This window comes from Poecile atricapillus, chromosome 5, assembly GCF_030490865.1.
Source record: "Poecile atricapillus isolate bPoeAtr1 chromosome 5, bPoeAtr1.hap1, whole genome shotgun sequence".
Classification (NCBI taxonomy): Eukaryota; Metazoa; Chordata; class Aves; order Passeriformes; family Paridae; genus Poecile; species Poecile atricapillus.
This window is the reverse complement of record NC_081253.1, coordinates 18,953,844-18,975,215: the sequence shown is the minus strand read 5'-3', so window position 1 is coordinate 18,975,215 and position 21,372 is coordinate 18,953,844. Positions and strand designations below refer to the sequence as shown.

The following is a 21,372-nucleotide window of genomic DNA, read 5'->3' as shown; positions in this document are numbered from 1 at the left end:
AGCTTTCACTGGGGAACATAAATTTCAAATCCCAGATATCTCTGTGAGCAGTCAGGGGATACTAACTGATTTCTTACATCTTATGTCTGTGGGCATTGTTAATTGTGGGTATTTGCAGTGACTGGTAACTAGGAAAATAGCTAAACAAACTTCTTCCTAATGTTTGTGCATATGTGCTTGTCTGTCTGGCAGTAAATGTAACAGGGGCCATTTCTGTGGGCTCATTATGCTGATAGCACATTCTGCTTTCTTTTATCCTATCATGACTAAGGAAGCGTAATCAGAACTTCCCAGAATAATTGGAAACTCTCCAGTTGGCTTCTCCACCTGTAATTGCATTGTCTGTAGTGGGCTGATGTAGGTATAAATGAAGACTCATTTGTCCATACTAAAGGATTTCTCAAAACAAAGGCAAAGAACTGTTATATAAAAGATGACTTCAAGTATATACAGGATTGAAAAGCAGGGAGAACAGTCTTGCTCCTCTGTGTTGACTCTTACTGAACCTCTGCTGTGGGACAGGTAAAGTGTGTGGTTACAGGACTGCTCCAGAGAGATTATGCAGCATCTTGTACGCAGTGTTGCTCAGTGTTTTCTGTTCTAGCTCCTGGCCCTGCACAGGACACCCCAAGAGTGTCTGACAGCATTGTCCAAATGCTTCTTCAGCTTGGTCAGCCTTGGTGCTATGAACACTTCGCTGGGGGAGTATGTTCCAGTGCTCAGTCACCCTCTGGGTAAAAAAACCTTTTCTTGATACCTAAACCTCCCCTGATGCAGTTTCATGCCCTTGGGTCCTGTCACTGGTCCCGAGAGTGAGGAGACTGATGTTTGCCCCTTCAGTTCCCCTTGTAAAGGTGTTGAAGACCACAATGAGGTTTCTCTGCTTTGATGTCTTGTGCCTTGATTCTGATGCAGCTCAGCATACTAAATTGTCCTTGTATCACCCACTTTTCTTTGGGATGTGTTGGTGCCTGCTAGGATAGGAATGTAGTGCACTACTGACAGAAATCAACTTTGTGAAGCAATAAACAATAAATATGTTCTGTCAGCATGCCCAAGGGAATCATATGAAACCTTAGTTATCCATGTGTTCGAGGCCAAGCCTAAAGGAAAAAGAGGATACATGAATATACAGTGTAAAAAAATAGATTACTTCCCTTCACTCTCCATCTGTGGACCTTCAAGAACTCTATAAACACAAGCTCACTGAGCAGCTGTATACCCCAAGGAGGCAGATAATACAGTAATAAAATATGCCAAGCACTTTTAGGGTCCAAATCTTGATACATACCTCAGGGTTGTAAGAATTAAATAGAATAGTTTTAACAGACACACATTCTTCTGGGAGGCTTTTCTCATAGAAGCAGCATAAGATCAAACTCTCCTTTTGATAATTTTCCAGACTTCAGGGGTGCTTAGTCTTTGAGCAGAATCAGAAGAGATAGCTATATAAATAATGTGAACCTAGACCTCTGGAGGAAGGTGTTTGGCTCGTAAGGTGGCTGGAAACAACAGGGATTCTCCTGAGCTTGTTTTAACTCTTGTCTAGGGCTCCCTCAACATCCTAAACCCTTTTCTCACTTTTAGCAGGCTCCTTTCAGCATTATTTTAATCTGAAAGATCTCTTGAACAAAACAGATTTTTAAAGCAGTCTGCAATCTTCGGTTCCATTTATTTCCTGGCTACTCTGATATCAAAGGCAACATGAAGCAAAAGTGAAGAGCAATGCAGTAAAGCAGCTGTCAGGCCAACTGTTGTGGGATCACACAGGCTGCAGAAGGAACCCTGCTTTGCTGTGTGACCAAGCGCTCAACGTGGGACAGTGTTCCATGACACAGCCGGGGTCTGTCTCCACTGGCACTCTGTCCATCAAGGAAGGTGTGCTCAGGTTCATTCTCCTCACGTGGAAAAAGGCAGGAAATGTGACAATTGATGCAAACGTCAGTAATGCTTTGTCCTGCTGCTTGGGAAGAAAGGATTGATATCCTGGCACTCTCAGGAAAGTGGGGCAAGAGCTGCTGGAGAGGCGGGTGGTGTCTGGCGAAACCCTCCCGGGTACAGAGAGGAAGACAGGCAATCCTGCCTGGATTGCAAAGTGAAGCCTCCCCGTAGGGAATGGCTCAAGGTGAGAGGAAGACAAATGATCTAAGAGTGCAAAATTTCAAATTTATTCTTTAAAATCCTTTCTTGCTAGATGTAATGAAGGGTAATGCCACAAAACAAAGGGATTTAAATAATTTCTTTTTTTTTTCCTTGTCCATGTGGTAACAATGTAACCAAAAGCTACCCCAGTTTTTTTAATGAGAATTTCACTGCTTTGTTATTCTTTCTCACTCTTCCTTTGTGTTTTTCTTTGAAACTTCCTTTGTGTTTTTCTTTCTCCCTGTCTGTATAGCTCAGAGTGTACTTTGCAAAGATGCTGCCATCTGCCATTTACTTTCCTTTCTGAGCTGTGATCTTAGACATATATTTCACGGAAAAGGAAGTCAAGTGGTTGAGTTTATTTTCCTTTTGTGTGAACAACAATGCAAATAATTCCAAAGTCAGGCAGTAAGGCTGCCTGAAATGCCAACTGCAAATCACCTTTTCAGCGAGGCATTAATTCATTCTCTGAAAAATATGCTGGGTAAAAAATTCCGTTTCAATTCCTCCTCCTATGCACTGGCTGGACTAATTAAATTCCATATAGCAAGTTTTGAGATTAAGTCAAATAATTTTGTACTTCTTCTAACCCTTATTCCAGATCATTTCCCTCTCAGCCCCTTGTTACACATGCCTCTTGCAGCAGACAGGGGAGCAGTGGCGGATGCTGCTGGACACATGGCAGGACCAAGGCTGCCTGTCCTTGGGGCAGCCTCTCACCTCCAGCCAGGATGTGACCCTCCCAGAACTCAGGAACCCTCGGTGGGCAAGTGGGATTAATGGTCCCCTCCTTAACAGGGAGAGTGACAGCAGGAGAAAGGGGCTCATCTTGCTCCTTCTCAACTATTCGTGCCTTGTCTTTGGAGAAGAGCACTTCACAAGCTGAGAAAAATGCTACATGAGATCAAGCTGGAAGACATTTCTTTGCATCTGGGAAACTAGACTCAGTGAATGTAAGCCAGCACTGCCACAAAAATATCCATGTATTCATTAATACTTTATAATGATTTTTAGTCTGATCAGTTCCCTGGTCAGATGTGCCTTGTGGTCACACAAAAATCTGGATCAGCACAGCCAAGGGCCATCCTTAGCTTGAAAAAAGAAAATGAGGCAAAATGGGGCAGACCTGTTTTCATGACCACACTCCTGCCTTAAATGAGTAATAGAGAGCTGAGGTCCCCCCTTATTCCATTGGGAAATGTAGCAATAGCCCAGGATTTCCTTATACAAGAGTAGGACCAATCACACAGCTCCTTTCCTCCTTTTGCATCAATTGCAAACAAGTAAAAAAGACAAAAAGCTTTTGCTTGCCTATTAAGTATTTAGGTTTAAATTTCAGCAATTATTGGAAAGTTTTGGAAAACAATTCAAGGACTTGTTGAGAATTAAGAAAAATACTCTCCCTTTAAAATTTTTTTCTTTTCACAATACCAAGTGATCCCTTGGATCCTTTAACTCACGTGAGACCACTCTGAATTTAAACTGGAAACCTAATTAGATTTTAACAGGAAATCTGATCGTGCATCTAGCAGCTTTAAGGGGCATGAATAGAATAGCATTTGAGAATGTGCTGCTATTTTGAAGATTGATGTGATCTTCTGATTTTGACAGGAAATGAAAACATAGTGAGAGGCTGTCATAAGCCTCTGAATCAGCCAGATTCTTCTTAAAAGCCAAAGACATCTTGGCTCAGGTAGGCTATTCTCCCACGTATGCCTTTGCCAAAACAGAGTGTGTGCCGATGCTTTTTTGCTGTTGTTTTTTTTCCCCTCCAGATGGTGTAATGAGGGATAGACTGCTGGTTGCTTGCCAAGGGTTGTACAATATTGTGGCAAAATGCAATCCCAAGCTGCAGTTCTGAAGGGTAGCATATCAATCACTTACTCATCAGGTTCCTTTACTTCTTGCATGTGGGGTCAAACCTTTGTCATCGGGCCAAGCCTATTAGCAAGTTTAGTCCAAATGTTTTGAGAGCGACACAATTTGGTATGTTTCCTCTCCAAATGTTGATTAAAGTGTCCACTGCTAGGAAGGTAAGAGCCAATATGCAGCTAATCCTTTTTAAAAATCTGTATCTCAAACCTAAATTGCTAGATCCCTCAGGTCAGCTAAAAATAATAGTGCCTGTGGTTTTGCTCTATACACATCTAAAGTAAAAGCAAGAAGTTACTTGATGTCACAAATTATGTGCCTTTATGGTTGTGGTTTTAAACAGATTGAGATTTTTTAAGTTTTAAAAAATTTCTTGCACTTCAATGAAGGTATAATAATAAATAGAGCTAAAGATGAGGACTTTTTCCTAAAGGGTGTGCTGTTTTTTGCCAGATGGATACATACATCTTCCTCCTGTTGACATGCATTTTCAAAATAAACCTGATATTAATTGCACCTTCACTGGGTAACACAATGGCAGAATGATCTACCTTCTGGCTGTCAGGTGTTTGAGGGGGATTACACACATCTAAGAACAAAGTTACCCCCTGAGAGTAACACATACGCGCTATGAAGTCAGTGTACTTGAGAAAACTTCAAGTCTAGATAGGGTTAGTGACCAAAACAGTCGAGGAAGTCAATCTGCCTCGTCATCTTTTAGGTGTAACTTCATTTTACACAAACCATTCTTGTTCTAGGCGTTCACTTGACCTTACAGCAATCCAATAAACACAAAGTGATGGTGACGTAAAATAAGTGCACTGGCAGTTATGATAATAAAAGCAATTTTTATATGGCAATATGCTGCTATTTTAATAAACTACTACAAGCAGTCTCTCCCTTGTAGCTGGAGAGGGCAGGGTTGGTGTTGAATAACATATTTGTAAAGACTTCAGAATGACAGCATGTATGAAAAACATGTGTAAGAAGATTGCTTTGCTGTGAGTTATAAAACATAGGAAAAAGTTCTCCAAAAACCAAGATCAGTTTTTAAAAGTGACTTGACAAGCTAAGTATGAGAAAGCTTGCTCTCCAATTTAGACTGTTTGGAAGAAGCATGGATGAGATTTTTAGTGTCATAGTGATATGACAACGGACAAAATCTACAATCACTCTTTAGGTTCCCAGTACACTGTATTTGGACCACCAAAATATTTTCTTCCTCAAGCAATAACAGATTTTTATCCTGCTGGCAGGAAATAACCTGTAAATTATATCTATATCCAGAACATATGGAAGAAAAGCCATCAGATAGTATCATACATGAAAAATTGGTTGCCTTGCTCTAATAACAAAAAGTTTAGGCATAACATCTTTTAATTTGAGAAATGATGAAACCGGTAGTGGCAAGAATAACATTGCTATTTTCTTCAAGTAGATATATTAGATTGAGAGGTAGGTCATTTGTCAGCCACCCCTGTAGATAAAATGAAATGGCAGACAAAAACATTTGCTTAGTATCACAAAGCCATAGACTGCAGCACAATATTCCGTGTCTGTATATAAGATTACGTATTCTAAGGCATCCACCTCTTTTTCTGTATATCTCTAGAGACACTGAAGAAGGCCTCAAATTTCAGCATGCTCCAGCATCTCAAGTTCTGGAGGGAGAGAGAGATTGCAGGGAGTTGTCTTATACAGCTGACATCTGTATCCTTGAATGCCATTCATAAATTAGACTCTTATCAAATAACAGTGCCCCTAGGCACCTGCTGCTTACAGGCTGCCCTTCAGAGGGACTGAGCAATCTTCTGCAGCATTGATTAAGCATTTTACAGTGCTCATAAGAAACCAATCTGAAAAATAGGTACCAAACCAATGAAATTACTTCTGTTGGTGGATCTCCTTTAAGTTTTTTAAAACTTGCTCTGTGAAGTTCTTTTTGCAGTATATTTTAGAAATTGTTTAGCTATAACTTTAAGTGATAGACACAGAAAAGAAATGTAGTGGGCCATTTAAACTCTGCCTTTCTTTGTTTGCCAGTTGATCTTGAGTGCCCAAAGAGCCCATTAAACTCATTTTGCCATAGCCTTACTTCTGACATTTGAGATTAAATGCCAGGGTATGAAAGAATTTTTTAAGGACTTATTTTTTTTTTTTTTCAATACAGCACTGTCAGGACCACAGGACTGTAACAGCCTGCTGCGGTGTGTTATTTCAATCATTTCTTCTTGCCTAGGGAAAATATTTCTGATTAGAGTAGTTACTGTCCCTTTGTTACAAGGTTTATACAAAATTCAGCAATGTTGCAATTGAACTTAATAGGAGCTGTGAATGCTTGGTCCTGGCTTTTTCCTGTTGGCAGTGCTCCTCTTGTCTGATAAGCTACAAACCAGGATAACTCCTTTACCAGAGCAGTGGTGAATCTTGGTGCTACAGCTCTTCAGTAGAAGGTTTTTCAGTCCCAAAACAATGCTTTACACGTGGTCTTCTCACCCACCCAGTTGTCATTTGGTCTGCAAGAGATGGAGGCTGGACACCCTGGGGTGCTTTTAGGGCTGGTCCAAGGGTGCCCACCTGAACTGCCCTCCCCACAGCTGGCAGTGGGGGTGGGTTCAAAAGGAGGGGCAGAACCAGTGCCTCATGGTTTTACCTCTCATGGTTGGTTCTGGGGCAGCATCCCAGCACATCTGTGTTAAAGCCTGGGAATCTAATTCTGTATCTTTCTACAAAATACCCAGGAGAGTCCATGAAATGAAACACATTTTCCCGTGTTTTTTCATGCTCTGAAATGATCCGAAACTTTCAAGGGCAACATGTGGTAGAAGAGGTCTCATACGGTGTTTATATAATTGTGATTGTATGCAGCCTAATAATACACTTCCTGCTCTCCTGCTTGATGGAAGCTTTTCCTTCATGTCCACTGGCTATTAAGCAATTTAATGACCTGATGACTAAGAACAAGGTGATTGCAGAAATAGTCTCAGCCAGCTAAAAGTGAGCATGCATCTCCTTTTGCTGCTCTACTTTCTGTTTAAATGGTGCATTTAATTATAGGCATCGCATTTGGGAAGACTTGTTTGGTTTGCAGCAGATACTTGACAATGTCATCTGGAGTTTTCTGTTACAGCAAAGACTTTGCCTGAGGGTTTTTCTGAACAATGTTGTATTTTGTATCTTCCCCAGTGCACAAGAAAAGACCTTCAGGGAGCAAATCAAGCCCAGGTTCAACATCTATTGCTGAAGTCACCTGAAGTCACAGCTTTCATGCAGCTTGGAGTGCAGTGCTTTCTTGGTGCTTAAGAGAGGGGTTTTGGCCAAGATTGTGGTTGTCTTTCCTCTTACTTTTGTGAGGTTATTGCAGTCTGCCTGGGCCTCCCAGTGTCAGTAGCATTTACACAAACCCTGTTGTCAGCTGTCACTTGAGGAGGGATTCTTTTTTTTTGCTGCTCATTCAGTCTCTCTGCTTATGTTTATGTGCACATACAGCTTCCAGTTATAATTTTGATTTCTAAATTTATAAGTGAGTGTCAAGCTTCTTGTACTACTGCTGTTGCTGTCATCTCTCTTTCATCTCTAGTGGGATGGGTCTTGTGACATTTGCAAGCTTTTTGTTGCTTAGTCTCCTTCCTGAAGGATGCTCAAGACAGTATTAAATACTTCTGAAATGGCTCCACATTGTGTCTGTAGTATGTTTTTAGGCCTACTGGTTTGTCTGGCTTTTTTTTTTTTTTTTTTTAAAGTATTTTGAATAGAGCCTAGATTTGTTTGATTGATACAGTTGGAAAAAATAAAGCTGTTTACTGTGAACCCTGTCTTTCCCCATGGCAGCCTAGTTAACTACTGATGAGCAGCTACAGCTGTAGACTCCAAACATGAGAAATCCAGAATGTGGTCTGAGGAAAGGCTAATTTTCCAAGGATCATTTAGAAGTCCTGGTGTTGCTTGGTTTTCTGTCTCTGATGTCTATAATTGGCCTGGGCAATGCATGGCTGTTCGTATCTCATGCCATGCACGGCTTTATTTCTCTGGTAAAGGTTAACTGTTCAACTGATTAATTATCCAAAGCAAACTGACTAGATTTAGTAGTGGCTGCTCTTAGATTTTGAGAAGATGCAGGACATTGACTTTATAAACGTAGAATCTGGCTATTCCTATTTTATCATGTGATAACATTTAAAGAGCTTCTGGAATTTTAAATACCAGATGGGAATTTTTTATTCTCTGTATACTTTATTATGTTTCATAAATACTGAAAGAAGTGGTGGCTATCTCATAAATGTCCCAAATGACTGGGCATTTATTTCTGTTGCTACTTTTAGCATTCTCATTATCACCTCTATCCCTTCGCCACCCTAAGCCTTGTCCATGTCCGGCATATCTGCTTATTGCTTCTATAACACCTTTTTTAGGGGCAGGATGCTGCCTTCTTTTGTTGTCACAGGAGCTAAATTTAAAAGAAAATGGCAGATAGGAACTGGGCTGTGCCCAGATCAAGTTTCTAATGTTCTCAAGCATTTTAATATAAACACAATTTTTATAATTTCTATTAGTATTTTTCCAAATTGAATTGAGGAAGACAGGCTTTTTATTGCTCTAGCCAGACACTTAAAATTAAAGACTCCTAATATATCCTTAGCAGTGGTAAGCTCAGGAAGCATTCAAGGAAGATCAGAGTCATTGTAATGAGAATGAAGGTCTTGTCATCACTTATTTTACATTTCTCTTGGAAAAATTATTTTTCTGGGAATGATTTTTCCTCCACTTTTCAAAAAGAAATATCAATAAAACTTGAAAATTTAATGTAGATTTTGAAGATTTATATTTAAAAATTTAAAATCAATTTAATTGGGCAATTCTGACCAAAACTGTCTTTTGTTTGGTTTCTCGATGAGAGAGTTTGGAGATAAAATGAACAGAATATTGCTTAAGTTGATGGATACAGTTTCAGATTTAGAATTCTTTAAAACATCAAAATACCTCATTTTGCTCTTAAATGCTGTGATATTCAGTAATTATTTAAAAGTAGGGGTCTTTCTTATTCAGAGACAGTTATAGTCGCATTATCCTTATTAGACACAGCTCTCACTGGAATCATCATGAACTTTGCTTCTGTGACTAGTATGAGACACTGACATTTTCAGAAGGCTCATGGTTATACTTCTGCTTTGCTGTATCTTCTGTTCCAGTCCTTTATTGTGGCAGACCTATTGTCCAGTTTATTTTTATTCCAAAAATCTATTGATTTTTTTCATTTTTTTTTTAAAGAAAAGAAATAGAAAGGGGAAAAAAAAATCTCTGTATCAAAGGAAATGAATATTTGTGTCTCAGGGATTACTTAATTTTAAAAGTTGCTTGAAAAACTTCATTAAAACAAAACCTGAGATAAACTCTCAGTTGACTGTGGTGTATAAATATCTGTATTTTGGCCCAGTCTCTTTCAAGCAAGTCCATTAACAAAAACATAAGGTATTTGACTATTACATTGGTATAAAACAGCAGTCAAATTAACTAGATGCTGAGTGTATTTAAACTGTAATTTCTCCTTCCAATAGGTCATACAGTGAAATAATTTTTCCAGAGATCCCTCTCCCTGCCTTCTAACAACATTCTGGTTCTTGCTACTGTTGTAATCAGAAAGTTCTTACAGAAGAGAATGTGAGAATACAGCTTCATCTAACATCATAATTTCATATAAGAAGAGTTTGGAAAAGAAATTTCTCAATACTCTTGGGTACAAATCATGTGTTTAAAAGATACTTTTTAATGACACATTGAAGTTTTTTGTGTAGGACACCCTCAGTGTTCCAAGGATAAAAATTAATTGGCTGTCTGTCAACCTTATCCCGTAGGACCTAATCATCTCCATTTTTTGCTAATACTATGCTCTTCTCCAAAGGTGCTTTTTCTTTCAATTTTAATAAATGATTACCATAATTAATTTAAACGTGGAGATTTGTTTGCAAGCTGCCCTTAGGCTGAAGTCTGTGGCTTCCTTTTCAGGCCTCACCAGTGTTGCATACCTAAAATCACGTCTGTTCTTTTGTCTGCTATGTAATATCATCTCACAAACAGTGCTACCTCGCTCTACAAACTTAGGCTTACTTAGAAAATACACTAATTAGTTTCCATTATCCTTCTACTTTGCATATTTCCCTCTCTACTTATAGTTTGAAGTAATTTGCTTTGCTGGGCTTTGTTTTCTTCCTTGTGCTGTAGGCTTTTAACTTTGGGGATATAACTTAATAGGATCTGGTTTAATAAGATGCCGGCAGGTAGTACAGGATATAAATAGTTGAAATAATTCTTCGTAAATACTTTAAATGCAAGTATATCTCCAGTACTTACTGTAAAGCATTTTATTTCAAATTTTCTATTTTGATCTAAAAGTTCCCTTTGTATTAGACTCTTGCTTATCCAGCCCTGTGAAGTTAAGCACTGAAAGTTCTGCTGCTGCCAGGGGATCAAGGGGAGAAGTCACCAGCTAAAAGTCTGAGTGGTTTTAATTGCTATGTGTGATGAATTTGCCACATAGGACAGGTGTAATAGGACATTTATTCAATGTTCCCTAGCTTTCAGGTATCCCTGTCATGTCTAAACAGGGTGCTGACATTGCTGTCATCATGTTTTGGGTTAGAATCTCAAACTTAAGCTAGTTTGAAACAAACAATTCTGTGAACTTTATGGTGATGATTAAAGACAAAAGAAGTTCTCTCCTCTCCAGAATATTAATGACAGACCAGATAACATTTTCCATCCTAGAAATGAGGTTAAGCACTTTGAAAGCCAAGGCATATCAACAGAAGCGAAACTGAGGTTTTCAGAGCAGACTATCCAATCATCTCACATAGCAAGTGAATCACTGCACAGTGATTTTATAATGTGGAATGTTTTGAGTGCTATTGCAAACTTCATATCATCCTGAAGCATAAGCCACGATAGGTCTGCTATAGAAATGACCCTATTAGGGACAGCTGAACAAGTGACAAATCTGCACACAGATTGCCAAATGAGGTAGTACAAATTCTATGGGTAGCTGTGCTATTTAAACCTTTCAGTTTTGTGAAATACACATGAGGATGCTCATGTTGTTATTCCAGGCACAGATTACATCCAATCACTTCAGGATTTGAAAGCTTGTCTGGGAAAACATGAATGTAATTTATCATGCATTTGCTGTACTGGTTGAATTGACACACATTTCCTCCTCCTACAGTCTTCTGGATTGCTTTTTAAAATTTGGTCATGAATTTAGGTAGAGCAGTGCTAAGCTATTCTACACTCTTCCCCCAATTGTGCTGGTGATGTTTGCTATCTTGGTCAAAGGGGGATAGAGCAATATTTATTTTTCCAAAATTGGAAAATAAAGACCCACTTTAACAAATTACAACCTGTTTTTATACCTCAAACCAATCAGATCTATGCTGGAGCAAAATTCAGTGACCAGTCCTCACCAAACATCCCAGGCCACTAAGCCATTGGCTTGGCTATTTTAAACCTTCTGATAAAGAAACAATGACATTTCAGCATATGTTATTTAAATCCAGGCTTGAGATGTAACTTCTCATGTTTTTAAAGTTTTCGCATTTTTAAAATCTTCCTCTTCATGGCCAGGTAATTTTGCAGAATAGAGTGAAAGGATATGGCTGTATAGTTATTTGTTTTTACTTTCTAACTTGCCAGTAAAGAAGTGTCATTGCTTTTAGGATATAAAACTGTGCTGCAAAATTGGAGACTTGTGGAAGCTGTGGCATCTGTTTAGTGTTTCTCAGACAGATCTGGACTTCTGTTTCTACTTTGTGGCCAGCCACAACCATGTGGCTCCAGCACTGATGATGGACAGGGAAAGCTTAACGTTTGCCAGAAAAATACTGTTTTGGTTTAGTCAGTTGAGGTTGTGCCTGCAAACTGACTTGTCCTTACTGTGACCTGCTTTATTCCTCCCAATTCTGTCTAAGGAAAATGGGTTTAAATTCTGCATATGTTATCTAAAGCACTTTGAATGTTTGTTTCACATTATCTTTGGAGCCTTACTGGAGCTGTTTTTAATCCTTTGCAAACATGGTTTAATAGAAAGCACAGAGAAGAGAACAAAGTAATCCAATCTCCATGAGGATTTGCATCAGTGATGTAGGATAGGCGAAGGACACATCCCCCAAAGCTGCAGATCCCGTTATATGACTTGCCTTGTGCATGCTGAACCAGCAGGAGCTGTCAGGTCTGCAGCTGCCCTCTACATCACTGCTCTTGGCTCACAGGGCAGAAGCTGTGTTTGCTTTGAGCCCCTCAGAAAGTTTGATTCCCAAAGGGATCTTCACCCTGCAGTGTCTGAGAGACATGGTGGGTGGATCAGCTACTTCCTTGCTTCTCCTCACTCTCAGGCTGTGCCCGTGTTGGAAAGCACCAGTAAATAGATGTCTGTGTGGGATGTTCCCTTTAAGTGTCTTCCAGTTTTCCCATCACTGAAGGCTGACAGAGACTTCATTATTTATAATTACTGTAATTTTCTGTTGTTGAGCTATAATGCAAAATGCCTATGTGGGTATTTTTATACATTTACACTATTGTCTGGCAGTTGGGGACTTTGTAAAGATGTAACTTGTGAATTCTGGTGGTTTTATGAAGCCATTGTATCATGAATGCTGCGAGATGCGTGTGACCCGTGATAAGCTGTTGAGGCAGAACAGGGCAGAGGGCTGGGTGAAGAGGAGGTGAGGTGGCTGCTCTTCAGAATGTGGGTGTGGGGATGTGAAAATTCAACCTCTAAAAATTGCCTGAAGAGCTTGGATCAGTTATATCCAGTCACAGGAGTTGCAACAAGCAATTGTATTCATTATTTAGTATTCTAATGTTTGAATGATATTCTTACAATATTTGAATGAATATTTTAACTTGAAACACTGTTTTATTAGTTAATTATATAGCATGCCTTTATGTGTTCTCTCTACATAGAAAATATTTCCAAAGAATGTCATAAGATTTCCTTTTCCAGTTCCTGATTTAAATTAAACAGGAGAATCTTAATGTGCTGTAGCCATCTTTTAACCTTGCAGCATGGCACTATGGTAGTGTTAATATTTTTTGTGAACTTGATAGTTTAGTTCAGTACCAAATTAAAATGCTAACAAATGAAAAACACTAAAGCAGAACTCAGTAACACATCATGTGTTACAGCTTCTCCTTTGATGAAATTATCTTCTCATTCTAATGTAGCAGAGTCAGCTTTACCTCTCACTCCAGAATGTCATCACATTGTAAATAGCACATGCAGCATTCTGTAAACATACTGTAATTGCACTTAGACTTGACTCGTTCTCATGCTCCATGTTTCACTGAAATCAATGAGGTTATGTGGCTCAGTGAGAGCAAAATGTACTCCTTTCATTTAGACTAAAATGGCAAATTACAGCTGTGAATGCTTCTGGGAACATAGTGAAAGTCACAATAAAATTTAAATATAATTTATCCATTGATCTGAAAGAGGAAACTTTGAGTGCTCAGGAAAGTTGAGTGCTCAGGAAAATTGGAGTGACTAGTGTTGAATTTTGGTCCTGTTTCTTCATTGCATTTTCACCACCTCATTACAGCTCATTACAGAAATTGAGATCTGGTATTCCTTCTTACAAAAGAGGAAAGCAGCTTTTGTCTTGTGACAAAAATAAACATGTTGGACTTACTCTTTATCAGAAACAATTTTTTTAAAAAAATAATTGAAGGGAATAAAATTATTTTTGTAAGGTTGTTTCTTTTTGAACACAGATATGGACTGAAATTAACATTTAATAATAAAATACCAAAACAGTGACTTTATCTTCATTATGATCATGAATCATCATTATTTTAAATCTGAATGAAGAGGAGTTGTGATTTGCACAAGTCAGTACATGCTCATCTGCATCAGATGTGCAATCAAGACTTGGCTGTTTCCTATCTCAGCTTTTCCTGTTCATACTACGGTATTTTCTGCTGTGACACATTGAATAAAATGGAAGATCATATCCTCAGATTCTAACACCCAACCTAAGCGTGAAAAACCACTGACATGTAAGTTTTAAAGACCAGATTGTAGGATATCTACTAGCTTTTTTTATCTAGTACAGAGCACTAGCAGCATTTGTGATTTATCAGGCACTGCAAAGAACAGGCTGGTTTCTTAAACACACTACAACACTTGTCTGTCCTAGGCCAGAGCTGGTTCTTGGGGCGCTGCTGAATTTTCCGATTAGTGGGATAGATGCTGTATCCTCTGTGGGGACAGTGAGGTCAATGTCCTGATGATCAGGTGAGGAAGGCTTAACCTCTGAGAAGCACTGCTTGGTATGATGGGACAGGTAATGCTCTGGGGCATATGTGAGGGATAGCAAGTGAGGGGCGTCGTGCAACGAGGATTTTGTGTAGATCCAGAAATCTGGCGAGTGTGGTTTAAGGTATAACTGATGGTAAACTGAACTGAGATATGAAGATGAATTGGTGATGTGTCAAAAGTTACAGGGATTAATGTTGATTCTCAGTAGAAAGGCATGATTATCTCCTTTATATGTTTAGCTTTATGTAGAAAAAAATCTAGTTCTAAATATCAGTGTAATAAAATATCACAGCAGTAATGAATATTGTGCATAGGGAAAACTGGACAGATAACTGCACTGACTCACCTCTACATAAGTAACCACTATTAACACCACAGTGCAGGACCTCGCAGGGAGTGGCTGGGTGTGTAGCATTGACCCAGTTCTGCATTGTGTGAAAGTGGAACACGGCATCCTTTGGGTCCAGTTGCTTTCTGCTGCACTCTCAGAAGCTGTGTGGAGCCTTCTGAATGCATGCTAGGGAACTATAGTTTTATATGGGCAACTTACTTCCTTTTAAAAATTCGTAGAACAAATAAATGCCCCAAGCTATGGCTCTATTTTTCACCTCATAGAGACTAAAGGTAGGCTGGTTAAATGCATGAAAGGAAAATGTAGCTTTTTCTTGTAGCTTGGCCACAAGAAAAATAAGTTCTCTAATTGATTGGGTCAAGAGGACCTCAGGGACCCCTGCTTGGATGAAAACAGAATGTCATTTACATCAGAGATAGGAAATCTGATCTAACACAGCTTAAAAATATCATAACCCTCAGAGGTTGAAGTTAAAACTAAATTTAGAGGTAAATGTGAACAGCTTAAGCTGTGGAGGGCCAAACTTTGTATGCTCTAAGGCCATATTAATTCCCAAGCTGATAGACAGGCCAAACCACTTTAGTTATACTTTCCATGGAGAGCAGTTTTCTTAGGAAACTGTACTCAATGACACCAGAATCTCTCACTGGCTCTTCTATCTGATCCCTCTACTTAGCTGCCAAATCAGACAGGCAGATAAAGTCAGGATCCAGAACTGATTTGTTGGCAATTTTTAGTTGAAATGAATATGAATTGGTGAGGACAGGTGAAACAACAACAATAAAACCAGTCACATCTTCCTATACAATAGAGATTGAGGAAATCATGTTTAAAGTTACAGTTTTCGGGGAATGCTTCTTGCATTCTTTCAGCTGCATGTTGCTGAGGAAACTGAACAATATATTCTTTGTGCACTAAGAGCAACCTGGAGTATTGTTGATAATATAAGCAAAAATCTAAAATCAGTTACTATGCCCATAATACCAAGTATTAAAGCCTTTTATGTCTCTCCTTTCCATACTAACGTTTATATCTTTTTCCACAAATGTTCAGGTTCAAGCGCCCAGTAGGAGTCTCCTGGCAAGCAGAAACTGATGCAGCTCTTGCAGATGCTCGTAAACATCTAGTGTTGGTCATGGGCTGCGGCAGGTGAGCAGGGTGGTTAGGTATGCTGAGTTATAGTCTCTACTACTGATCTCGTGGGAGGACAACAGATACCTGGAACAAATGAGTGCAAACATCTTCTGTGTTCCCAAGAGGTGGGGCAGAGACCCAGAGCCCACCCAGGGGTGGTGTAGCTGCAGGGAAGCCCCGGCAGCCTGGGGCTCTGTCTGAGAGGTGAGGAGTGCTTTGCACAGCACTAGATCAGAAATGCAAGGGAGGGAAGCAGCAGCTACACTGATTCCAGCTTGTGGGTTGCACAGCTATAACAGTAAAGGATTAGCTCATTCATATTAATTATCCACACATTGTGTGGGACAATTTAAGTCACAAAACCTATGGGTAATTGCTTATATAACATATGTCTATGTACCTATAGAGCTCTCTGTAAGTGTGTAAATACTGATGGTTTGCTATGGCTGAGTGATGTGACCCTTTATTTTGAACTTTGAAATGGATTTTCTTTTCCCTAACTAGGATATTAATGATCCCGCAGGAAATTCTTCCTTTTCAGAAAGTCTGTGATTTTTAAAACAGTTTTCTCTGAATTAATTGGCAGGAACTGATCTTGACCTCATTTTCCAGACCTTGAAAAAAATTAAACTGAAGCAGTTGACAGCTACATAAAAATGACAGCTTTGCACAATAATTTATTAGTTATTTTTTCCTGCTTGGAGATGACTGTCCTTGTACATGAGGATTATTAATATTTTTCTGTTATCTGCATTTTCTATTTAGTCATTATAAACATGCTATTAGTGTTCTATACATTGCTCTAGTCACATAAAACTTATTTTGTTTTTGTGAAGCTGTTAATTATTTTTCTACACAAGTTTTTAGTGGGCCTTCAGGAAAGAATGGTTCTGGTTTTGATTTATTTTGAAGTAAGATTCCTGAGGGCTGGATTCAATAATACAATCCATTTGTCTTAAGCACTGCAAAGGCTCATGGCAAAGCTCTAAAAATCAATTTTTTGAGAGACAAAGAGATGTATAGCTGTACAGCAGTTGTAGTCCAGAACTGTGAGGGGTATTCTTTTTTTTTTTTTTAACCAGTCTTTAAATGTTTATAGATTTGGTTTTTTAATAATATTATAATCAGATATTTAAGTCTCAGAATATAGATCCTGTAGGCAGAAAAAAATGGACATAGTTTATAAAAGCAAATAAGATATATTCATGAATTAAAAATAAAATCCCATTAAACCACGTTGATTAGAGTGTAAGAGCTCTTGTACAGAACTGGACATAAAACCAGAACTAGAATGCGGCATTAACTAGAAATAATTTAATATTGTGGTTCCATTCTGACAAAATTCAAAATATGAGTGGTGTGGCTGTCAAAAAGTGAACTTGGAAGCAAATTCTGGATAATTTGAAAGGCTGGTGGCACAGCACACATACAGAGATGGGGATAGGGGGAAGGAAATATTTTAGTCTTGATGGTGTTGCCTTGAATTCAGGTGTCTCCTCAGTGTGGAGATGCTCTCAGTGAAAGCTCAGCTGGTGGCTGGGACAGAGCAATCTCTGCATCCTCCTCAGGGTGTGTGAGAGGTGAGGCCCTGCCTGCCCATCTGCAGGAGCTCTGCCCATCTCCTGTCACCTCTCTGGGGCCTCTCATGCCACTGCCAGGGAGAAGGAAGATGCTGGCCCCTTCTTGGGGGCCCAGCCAAATGCTGGTGCACATGTGGCCTTGCTTGGTCACCAGCATAGTGTGAGCCCTATCTCACAGGGTTAAATCGAATTATAGGGGTTTATAAAGTAAGTCACTTTGTGAAATGGTTTCCAAATTTGTGATACAAGCTTGGGAATGAAGATTCTGGGTCCTTTGAGTTATTCAGCCCTTTCTGCAGGGAGAGAAGTTGTGGTGTGAGACAGGTTGATTGCAGATTTGAATAAGGCCTGACTGTAATAATCCTGAAAAACAAATGGTGAGAGTGTTATGGATAATGTTATGCAAAACAGAATGAGGGAACTGAAGTATGATTCTGACTTGCAATACAGCAGGGGATATACCAAAAGATCCAAGAGATAATGTTTTGCTTTGCTGCTGTGGGACAAACACTGGATGTGCAATATGTGTATTGGTAATATTTTACATAAATCCTTAAAATGTTAATATTGGAGTGGATTTGTTTGAATAGAATAGAGATATGCTCAGTTCCTTGGAAGACTTTGCAATATTCATTTATAACAAAGCTGAAAAATAATTTAAGTAGACTTCTTATTAAACATGGGAGACCTAATCCAGGCTTCAAAAATGTATTTGCATGGTTTGAGGGAACTTCTGGGACCGAAAGATGGTGAAAAAGAGGCTTAAAAGTAAAGAATTATACGGTCGTGAGACTTTAAAAAGACGCTGAATTTAATCCTATAAATCCTGTAGGAGTTACAAGACCAGACTTCAGCTGATAACATTTTTTGTTGCCCCATTAAAGTAACTCTTGTGTATTTATGGAGGAGATATGAAGGTTTATGTTTTCAAATTGCATTCCTATATAAAAAAAATAATCTCTGAATGAAAGTCTGTGATGAGGGATTTATCAAAATACAGGTTATATGGCACTGCTGTCTACCCCTTCTTGCAGAGCTGCCCAGGGCTGAGGACAAGGACTGGACAGAGGAAAGGAAGGGAAAAATCAGATTAATAACAAAGAATCCCACCTTCAGTTGGGGGTGGGATTTGCACTTGACTAACGCTTCAAGAGGCCTGTTACCGTCTCACTTGGAGCCATGGGACACAATGATCACTGACGTCCTACTTTTCAAAACACTTTTCATGTCCTCAGGCCCCACTTCAAATGGAAAAATCTAAAGCATCAGGTGAGTCTGAAAGAATGACTGTTATACTATCAGATATATAGATCACAATTAGGAAGCCAAGAACAAATGCAACTGTTTCCTGGGCAATGAGGCATGAGATTAAAGGCTGATGTCCAAATGTAAGAATACAATTAGCAAGTGACTTAAGTTTGTGGTGCAAAATCAGAATGCTCCTATTTCAGTTACATATTCCAGCACTGTGTGGGTTCCTCTCCTTGTAAACTACAGAAGAATTTTTTGTGACTAGTTAAATGTGTATCTGGAATAACGATATGTGGCATCATAAAGAAATGGCATATGAGAAGTAAAGTGGTGCTTTCTTCCACTTCATGTTTTCCACACTGAATGCTGTACACCAGGGCCTTTTAGTGATACAAGTTAGTATGGATGTTGACTGCAGTTTCATAGCTTCTGGTAAGTTTGAGGATAAGCCAACTCAGTAGTTGCACATTGGGTAGGAGAAGCATGCTTTAGAGAGGATGCTCGCAGTATCAGACTGCAGCATTTTGCAATGGTAACCAGTTCTCCACAGTCTAATGGTGCTTTGGACATTCCTGTAAAGTTTCTCCTAAACCTAAAGTAAATAGAGGGGAAATAGTACTGTTCCTTTGTGATATGTTCCTTGAGGAGTGAACCTATGAAACTTAGATTACTTTATGAAAGGAATGTGGTCGTGTTAAAGACTTGAGAGATTTTGGTGGGGGAAAGATGAAGGTTATAGACTAATTTAGATAGAAGCTTATTTCACAGGTCATTTATTTGGATGATTGGGATTTTACAAAAGGAGTCTGGGGAAATACATTAATTTCTTTGAAGTGACTAAAGTGTATGGTTTTATGAGCTCACTTTATTGGGTAATACACCTTTCTGATTTCCTTATAACAGCTCCCCAGAATGTATTTATAATTTACAGGATCATGCCTAGGCTCAGTATCTAAACATGGATGTTCATTGCCTGTATGCAATAATAAATGATAAAGGAAGAAATTGTAGGGATTAGAAACCTCTTCTTTGATGACCAAGAATAAATCCAGCTGATGGAAGATAACTGAATTCACACATCTGTTTATCCTCACAGAAACACTGGGCATAGATAATGAGACACATATACACGTAGAGAAGGGAAAATAGAGGACATATGCTGGCCTTTCAAACAATGTAGAGAGTGTGCATTTAAATATACTTACATGTAGGTCTGAAAAATTGACCTAAACACCAAATAAAAAAAAAGTCAACCAGATGTGACCCTGTATGCCTTGTAAACCCTACTGAATAACTGCTTTTATTGCTTTGCACACAGTGCCTTGCTAAATATGATTATGGAGATCTTAAATCCACATTGGTTTAGGATAATGTGAAAAGAGCTCTGTTTAAAATCAGCAAGTAAATACATCCCATGTTAATAGAACCTACGTCATCTAAGCATGGCCTTGTGATTTTTATTATCATGGTTGCCTTCATCCTAGATTTGTATAATTAAAATGTTTCTAATTACTAGCTTATTAGAAGGGGCTTTGAATGAAGAAGTTGAGAAATTTGGATAAGAAAATAGAACAATTTCATGCTTTCATTGTTCTTTATTCTTAGTGATGCTTGGTTCTTCCTCACAAGCTATCACTGTTTGTGGTCACTTTGCTTTGTTGTAAGGCTCTGTTCGCATCTTGTCATGACATCTGCTCGCAGTCTGTGTTATGAGTTTCACTACAGTGTCATTTTTCCTGATGCTGTCAAAGTCTCTTTTTCTAAAAAATACAATTCAGAAGGTAACAAATGTGAGAGTTAGTAATCATAGTCTTCTATGTGAGGTTTTCTTTGCTAGATTTTCTGGGTTTATACCATGAAACAAAACTTCATTAGAGAGCGTGTAGTTACTGTGACCTCTCCTGACACTGTTTGCTGTTTTACAGTATTGCTGCAAAAATTTACAGTGAATGAGAACCTCCTGAAAGTATTCAGTGTCAGTATTAGTTACCACAGTACCCGTGGCTCTATAAAGCTGCCAGACAATAACCTTCATTTTCCTTTTCTGTTCCTTTTCTGCTGCAATTGCATTTTCTGAAATTAAGACCACCAAACTTCTAGGGAAAATGTAAGATTTAGTACTTCCACTCTTCCTGTTATAGTTTAGGGAAATATACTCAAGAGATTGAGAAAGTGATTCAGGTAAGGTGTCAGATGGAAATGAAAACCAAAAATTTTGGCTCTGAACTCATGGATAAGATTGCCAGTCCTTATAGATAGACCCTATTCTATTGGCTTGTACTGTTCACTATGGCTTATGAAAAAGCATAATACAGAGAATGACCTGATTATTTTTTTAACCCTTTTTCCTTCTTTATAACTGGTACTTCATTCTTTCAAACCCCTTCTGCTTAAACTTCAACTTTTAAAATTCCCAGTAAATAATTTTTTTCTGCTGATTAATGTACAAAAAGTAGATTGAGTTTGTCTTTGGCTGTAAACTGTACGAATCCTTGTCTATACAGAAAAATTAATAAACTTCTCTGTAAAAGGAGGAGGGATTAAAAAGGAAGATAGGGAAAGGAGCACAAAGTCATAGGGAAGAGGGAGGACAGACTTCTTGATTTAACCATCCAAAGTATGGGAGGTTTTGCAATATTCTTTGTTCAAGAGATTCAATTCATTGTTCCAAAATACCTGGTGTTGTAATATCTATGGTGGAGTTAATTTCCTTAATTTCCTAAGATTTCTGCTGT

The 21,372-nt window shown here is 38.7% G+C and overlaps 1 protein-coding gene across 8 annotated transcripts in view; it reads right to left on the bottom strand.

Moving 5' to 3' along the window:
• Nucleotides 1-21,372, bottom strand: part of B3GALT1 (beta-1,3-galactosyltransferase 1) — a 175,892-nt gene that overhangs the window by 14,690 nt on the left and 139,830 nt on the right. For 2 of the 8 annotated variants that reach the window (XR_009277740.1, XR_009277741.1), the window contains one exon: nucleotides 16,506-17,749. The exons of 4 other annotated variants lie outside the window; for them this stretch is intronic. The gene's annotated coding sequence lies outside the window, so the exon portion shown is untranslated. Of the gene's footprint in view, nucleotides 1-16,505; nucleotides 17,750-19,256; nucleotides 20,398-21,372 lie in introns of those variants that run through there. 2 more of the 8 variants (XR_009277738.1, XR_009277737.1) reach the window with 2 other exon arrangements.